The sequence below is a fragment of the Rhinoderma darwinii genome, chromosome 1, assembly GCF_050947455.1.
Source record: "Rhinoderma darwinii isolate aRhiDar2 chromosome 1, aRhiDar2.hap1, whole genome shotgun sequence".
Lineage (NCBI taxonomy): Eukaryota > Metazoa > Chordata > Amphibia > Anura > Rhinodermatidae > Rhinoderma > Rhinoderma darwinii.
This window is the reverse complement of record NC_134687.1, coordinates 502042131-502049874: the sequence shown is the minus strand read 5'-3', so window position 1 is coordinate 502049874 and position 7744 is coordinate 502042131. Positions and strand designations below refer to the sequence as shown.

General features: G+C 41.3%; 1 protein-coding gene across 2 annotated transcripts in view; it reads left to right on the top strand.

The window, feature by feature from the left end:
- The window catches only part of PHAX (phosphorylated adaptor for RNA export), a 186048-nt gene that overhangs the window by 1471 nt on the left and 176833 nt on the right, over positions 1 to 7744 (top strand). The gene's annotated exons all lie outside the window — the stretch shown is intronic.

Sequence of the window (7744 nt, the reverse complement as noted above, 5' to 3'; positions counted from 1 at the left end):
CGTTGGTGTTTGTGTATGTGGCTGCACATAGCGATATAACTATATCTCTATGTGCTGTGTGAATGAATGGACAGAAGTGTATGACGCTGATTGGTCAGCGTCATACACTCCTCTGTACAACGCCCACCTGGTCATATAGTAAAAACACGCCCAGTTGTCCATTAAGAAACTCATTAGCATAAATCTCAAATAGGTCATAACTTGGTCAAAATTGATAGATTTTCTAAATAAAAAACACTGCTGTAATCTACATTACAGCGCCGATCGCATCATGTACAATATAGGCCACTTAGGCCCCATGCACACGACCGTAAAAACGCCCATAATTATGGCACGTTTTTACGGGCCCATGGACTTCTATTGGCCACGGGTACCTCCCCGTATGCTTACGGGAAGGTGCCCGTGCCGTTGAAAAATATAGATCATGTCCTATTTCAGGCCGTAATTACGGCACGGGCAGGCCCTTAGAAGTCTATGGTGCTCCCGTAATTACGGGTGAGAACGTGTGTGCACCCGTAATTACGGGAGCGTTGCTAGGCGACGTCAGTAAATAGACACTGTCCAGGGTGCTGAAAGAGTTAGAGGCTCTGTCACCAGATTTTGCAACCTCTATCTGCTATTGCAGCAGATCGGCGCTGCAATGTAGATTACAGTAACGTTTTTATTTTTTTAAAAACGAGCATTTTTGGCCAAGTTATGACCATTTTTTGTATTTATGCAAATGAGGCTTGCAAAAGTCCAACTGGGCGTGTATTATGTGCGTACATCGGGGCGTGTTTACTTCTTTTACTAGCTGGGCGTTCTGACGAGAAGTATCATCCACTTCTCTTCAGAACGCCCAGCTTCTGGCAGATCACGCTGTGACGTCACTTCCCCAGGTCCTGCATCGTGTCAGACGAGCGAGGACACATCGACACCAGAGGCTACAGATGATTCTGCAGCAGCATCAGCGTTTGCAGGTAAGTCGATGTAGCTACTTACCTGCAAACGCTGATGCTGCTGCAGAATCAACTGTAGCCTCTGGTGCCGGTGTCCTCGCTCGTCTGACACGATGCAGGACCTGTGAGTGACGTCACAGCGTGATCTGCCAGAAGCTGGGCGTTCTGAAGAGAAGTGGATGATACTTCTCGTCAGAACGCCCAGCTAGTAAAAGTAGTAAACACGCCCCGATGTACGCACATAATACACGCCCAGTTGTACTTTTGCAAGCCTCATTTGCATAAATACAAAAATGGTCATAACTTGGCCAAAAATGTTCGTTTTTTAAAAATAAAAACGTTACTGTAATCTACATTGCAGCGCCGATCTGCTGCAATAGCAGATAGGGGTTGCAAAATCTGGTGACAGAGCCTCTTTAAACGATCAGCAGTAACTGTTTCAGCACCCTGGACAGTGACTTCCGATCACAATATAGATCAACCTGTAAAAAAAAAAAAAGACGTTCATACTTACCCAGAACTCCCTGCTTCTTCCTCCAGTCTGGCCTCCTGGGATGACGTTTCAGCCCATGTGACCGCTGCAGCCAATCACAGGCTGCAGCGGTCACATGGACTGCCGCATCATCCAGGGAGGTCGGACTGGATGTCAGAAGAGGGACGCGTCACCAAGACAATGGCCGGGTAAGCATGAATTTATTTTACTTTTTCTGCGCAAAGGGCTGTCCCTTCTCTCTATCCTGCACTGATCGAGAGAAGGGCTGCCGATTACTGCTGTGTAATTTTGCAGCGAAAACGTGCCCGTAAATACGGGTCGAATACGTGTGACCAAGGACCCGTATTTACGGGAGGACAAAAATACCTTTGTGTGCATGAGGCCTTATAATGTGGTGACAGAGCCTCTTTAAACACGTTTATAGGGCGGGCTGGTATATGTCAATTTACGTTGTTTTAACTCCTTAACGCCGATGGACGGATATATCCGTCCTCAGCAGCTGCTAGTTCGCGCAGGAGGACGGATATATCCGTCCTGTGATGGCGCGGGTACTGAGACTGTACCCACGCGATCAGCGGCAGGAGCACGGCTGTTATACACAGCCTGGCTCCTGCTGCAACTGCCGGAATCGAAGCGCGCGCCGATTCCGGCAGTTTAACCCATTAAATGCCGCTGTCAATAGTGACAGCGGCATTTAATGTGTTTGACAGAGGGGGGAGCTCCCTCTGTCACCCGATCGGCGCCCCCGCAAACAAATCGCGGGTCGCCGTCAGGTTTCCATGACAGCCGGGGGTCTAACAAAGACCCCCAGGTCTGCCTTCAGCATCTGCCTGTTAGGCGATGCCGGAGGCATGACCTAACAGGTTGCCTGTCAGTTTTACACTGACAGGCAATAATGCTTTGGTATACTAAGTATACCAAAGCATTATATATGCGATCGGCACATCGCATAGTGAAGTGTCCTGGTGGGACTAAAAAAAAAAATGTAAAACAGTTAAATAAAGTTTGTGAAAAAAAAATAAAAATAATTACAGTCAAAGTCAAATAAAACTACTTTTTTGGCCCAAAAAGTGGTTTTATTTAGTAAAACGGTCAAAACAAATAACACATACACATATATGGTATCCCTGCGTTCGTAACAACTTGACCAATAAAATGAACATATTAATTAAACCGCCGGATGAACGGCGTCCAAAGAAAACGCAAAAAACAACGTCAAAATTCTCTCTTTTCTCCCATTCCCCCCATAAAAAATAAAATAAAAGTTAATCTATAAGTCCTATGTACCCCAAAATAGTACTAATGAAAACTACACATTGGCCCGCAAAAATCAAGCCCACGTACGGCCACATCGACGGAAAAATAAAAAAGTTACGGCTCTTGGAATGCGGCGATGCAAAAACAAGTCATTTTTTTCTAAAAGGGTTTTTATTGTGCAAACGTAGGAAAAACATATAAAACCTTTACATATTTGGTATCCCTGTAATCGTGCCGACCCACAGAATAAAGTTAACATGTTATTTACGCTGCATAGTAAACGCCGTAAACTTATAACGTGAAAATCAATGCTGGAATAGCTGCTTATTTTCAATTCTCTCCTAAAATAAAGTTAATAAAAGTTAATCAATATGTTATAAGCATCTAAAAATGGTACAATTACAAAATACAACTCTTCCCGCAAAAAACAAGCCCTTATACGGCGATGTCGACGGAATAAAAAAAGAGTTACGACTCTTGGAATGCTACCGTGAAAAAACAAAAAATAATCCTTGGTCATTAACGTGCAAAATGGCCCGGTCATTAAGGGGTTAAGGAAATGAAAGCATAGTAGATTATGCTATTCTGTCCTGCAAAAACAACAAAACCTGATCCTTGTGCTAAGTTGTGTTTTTTTTTTTTTTTGTTTTTTTTTAACCCCTTCCCTCTTTTGACACTCCTGACAGAGCCTCGTTTTTCAAATCTGACGTGTCACTTTATGTGGTAATAACTTCGTAATGCTCTTACCTATCCAAGCGATTCTGAGATTGTTTTCTTGTGACACATTGGACTTTATGTTACTGGCAAAATTTGCTCGATACATTCAGTATTTAAAGAGGCTCTGTCACCACATTATAAGTGGCCTATCTTGTACATAATGTGATCGGCGCTGTAATGTAGATTACAGCAGTGGTTTTTTTTTATTTAGAAAAACGATCAATTTTGACCAAGTTATGACCTATTTGAGATTTAAGCTAATGACTTTCTTAATGCCCATCTGGGCGTTTTTTAGCTTTTGACCAAGTGGGCGTTGTAAAGAGAAGTGTATGACGCTGACCAATCAGCGTCATACACTTCTCTCCATTCATTTACTCAGCACATAGTGATCTCGCGAGATCACGCTTGCTGTCATTAAGTCACACACAAACATTACCGAAGTGTCGGGATTGTGAATAGACATCGCGTCCTGGCAGGTAGTGATGTCTATTCACTCTCCAGACACTTCAGTAACGTTAAAGAGGCTCTGTCACCGCTTTATAAGTGCCCTGTCTCCTATATAAGGAGATGGGTGCTATAATGTAGGTGACAGTAATGCTTTTTATTTAAAAAAACGATCTATTTTCACAACGTTAGGAGCGATTTTTGGTTTATGCTAATGAGCTTTCTTAATGCCCAAGTGGGCGTATTTTTACTTTCGACCAAGTGGGCGTTGTACAGAGGAGTGCATGACGCTGACCAATCGGCATCATGCACTCCTTTCCATTCATTTACACTGCACTAGTGATATAGTTATATCACTATGTGCAGCTACATACACAAACCCTAACATTACTACAGTGTCCTGATAATGAATACACATGACCATCCAGCCTGGACGTCATGTGTACTCAGAATCCTGACACTTCTGAATCTTTTTTGTGAGATTCCGGCAAGTGAAACGAAATCTCGTTTAGCTCCGTAATCTCGCGAGATTTGGTTTCACTTGCCGGATTCTCACAAAAAAAGAGTCAGAAGTGTCAGGATTCTGAGTACACATGACATCCAGGCTGGATGGTCATGTGTATTCATTATCAGGACACTGTAGTAATGTTAGGGTTTGTGTATGTAGCTGCACATAGTGATATAACTATATCACTAGTGCAGTGTAAATGAATGGAGAGGAGTGCATGATGCCGATTGGTCAGCGTCATGCACTCCTCTGTACAACGCCCACTTGGTCGAAAGTAAAAATACGCCCACTTGGGCATTAAGAAAGCTCATTAGCATAAACCAAAATCGCTCCTAACGTTGTGAAAATAGATCGTTTTTTAAAATAAAAAGCATTACTGTCACCTACATTATAGCGCCGATCTCCTTATGTAGGAGATAGGGCACTTATAATGTGGTGACAGAGCCTCTTTAACGTTACTGAAGTGTCTGGAGAGTGAATAGACATCACTACCAGCCAGGACGCGATGTCTATTCACAATCCCGACACTTCGGTAATGTTTGTGTGGGACTTAATGACAGCAAGCATGATCTCGCGAGATCACTATGTGCTGAGTAAATGAATGGAGAGAAGTACATGACGCTGATTTGGTCAGGGTCATACACTTCTCTCCACAACTCCCACTTGGTCAAAAGCTAAAAAATCGCCCAGTTGGGCATTAAGAAAGTCATTAGCATAAAGCTAAAATAGGTCAGAACTTGGTCAAAATTGATCGTTTTTCTAAATAAAAAGCACTGCTGTAATCTACATTACAGCGGCGATCAAATTGTGTACAAGACAGGCCACTTATAATGTGGTGACAGAGCCTCTTTAATTGTGAAATACACCAACATTTAGTGAAAAATTGCAAAAATTAGTATTTTTCTAAATTTAAATGTATCTACTTGTAAGATAGGCAGTTATACCACACAAAATTCCTGCTAATTAACATCCCCACATGTCTACTTTAGATTGGCATAATTTTTTGAACATCCTTTTATTTTTCTAGGACGTTACGAGACTTAGAACTTTAGCAGCAATTTCTCACATTTTCAAGAAAATTTGAAAAGGCTATTTTTACAGGGGCCAGTTCAGTTCTGAAGTGGCTTTGAGGGCCTTATATATTAGGAACCCCCAATAAGTCACCATTTTAAAAACTTCACCCCTCAAAGTATTCAAAACAGCATTTAGAAAGTTTCTTAACCCTTTTAGACATTTCACAGGAAAGAAGCGGTGAAATTTACAAATTTCATTTATTTTTTTGCAGAAATTCATTTTTGATCCATTTTTGTTGTAACACAGAAAGTTTTACCAGAGAAATGCAACTCAATATTTATTGCCCAGGTTCTGCAGATTTAGGAAATATCCCACATGTGGCCCTAGTGTGGTAATGGATTGAAGCAGCGGCCTCGGAAGCAAAGGAGCACCTAGTGGATTTTGTGGCCTTCTTTTTATGAGAATATATTTTAGGCACCATGTCAGGTTTGAAGGGCTCTTGCGGTGCCAAAACAGTGGAAATACCCCAAAAGTGACCCCATTTGGGAAGCTACACCCATAAAGGAAATTATCTAGGGGTATAGTGAGCGTTTTGACCCCACAGGTTTATTGCAGAAATTATTGGAATTAGGTGGTAAAAATTAAAATCTACATTTTTTCAAAGAAAATGTAGATTTAGCTAACTTTTTTTTCCATTTCTACATGGACTAAAAGTGAAAAAGCACCGCAACATTTGTAAAGCAATTCCTCCCTAGTAAAACAATACCCCAAATGTGGTCATAAACCGCTGTTTGGACGCACGGCAGGGCCCAGAAGGGAAAGGGCGCTATTTGGCTTTTGGAGATCGCATTTGCAAAGCCCCTGAGGGAACAAAACAATGAAAACACCCAAAAAGTTACTCCATTTATGAAATTACACCCCTTGAGGAATTCATCTAGGGGTGTAATGAGCATTTTGACCCCACAGGTGTTTCATAAAATTTATTAGAATTAAGCAGTGAAAATAAAAACAATCCCTTTTCTTCAATAAGACGTAGCTTTAGCTCAAAATGTTTCATTTTATCAACAAATAAAGGAAAGAACCCCAATATTTGTAAATCCATTTTTCCAAAGTACCAGAATACCCCATATGTGGTCATAAACTTCTGTGTGGCCACACGGCAGGGATCAGAAGGGAAGGAGTGCCATTTGGCTTTTGAAGTGCAGATTTTGCTGGATTGGTTTCTGGGCGCGATGTCACATTTGCAAAGCCCCTGTGGGACCAAAGCAGTGGAAACCCCCAGAAGTGACCACATTTTGGAAACCCCTGAGAATTGATCCCATTTTGGAAATTGCGCCCCTCAAGGCATTTATTAAGAGGTGTAGTAAGCATTTTCACCCCACAGGTCTTTTCCATAAATGATTGCACTGCGGATGTTGCAAAGTAAAAATTTCAATTTTTCCCTAGATGTTTGCCACAAAAATAGGATATGTCGTGCCCTGCTTGTGCCACTGGAGAGACGCATCCCAAAAATTGTTAAGAGTTCTCCCGGGTATGGTGATGCCATATATGTGGAAGTAAACAGCTGTTTGGGCACGCTGTAGGGTTCAGAGGGGAGGGAGCACCATTTGGCTTTTGGAGCGTGGACTTGCTTGGTAGTAGTTCTTTTTGAGTATTGCTGGTGTTTCCGTTTATAATGTGGGGGCATATGTAAGCTGGGCATAGTTAGGTGGTATAATAATTGGGTTATTAAAAAACAGTAAAATAATCCATAGATGTGTGTTACGCTTAGGGATGTCACGATACCAGAATTTGGACTTCGATACCGATACTTCGTGTAGTATTGCGCTTTCGATACCAAAACGATACTTTGCCAACTGTAATAAAAAAAAAAATCTTCAATTTTCTGATGAGGTGTGATGAATTTTGAATGTGCCTCACATTAGTAGTAATTAACCCCATCATGTTTCTCAGTCATAATGGGTTAATGTGTGAGGTACATGATGGGGTTAATTACTATTAATGTGAGGCACATGGAGGTTAAATTCATTACACCTCGTGCCTCACAATAAAGTGAAAGAAAGCAGTTTGTTTTTTTACAGCGTACACATAATGACGCAAAAAATTGTTGTGCAGGTTATTACGGCTGCGACAATACCCAATATGTGTATATTTTATGTATTGAGACTTATTTTAATGTTTGTTGTAAAAAAAGGTGTGTGTATTTTTTTTTATTTAACATTACTTTGTTTTTACTTTATTTTAAACTTTAATGTACTGGCATATTACTATATGCCAGTACATTAGCCTGTGTATGGATAGTACACAGGCAGTTATTAGGACATACCTAAGTATGCCCTAACAGACAATATGGTAAGACAGCCCTGGGGTCCT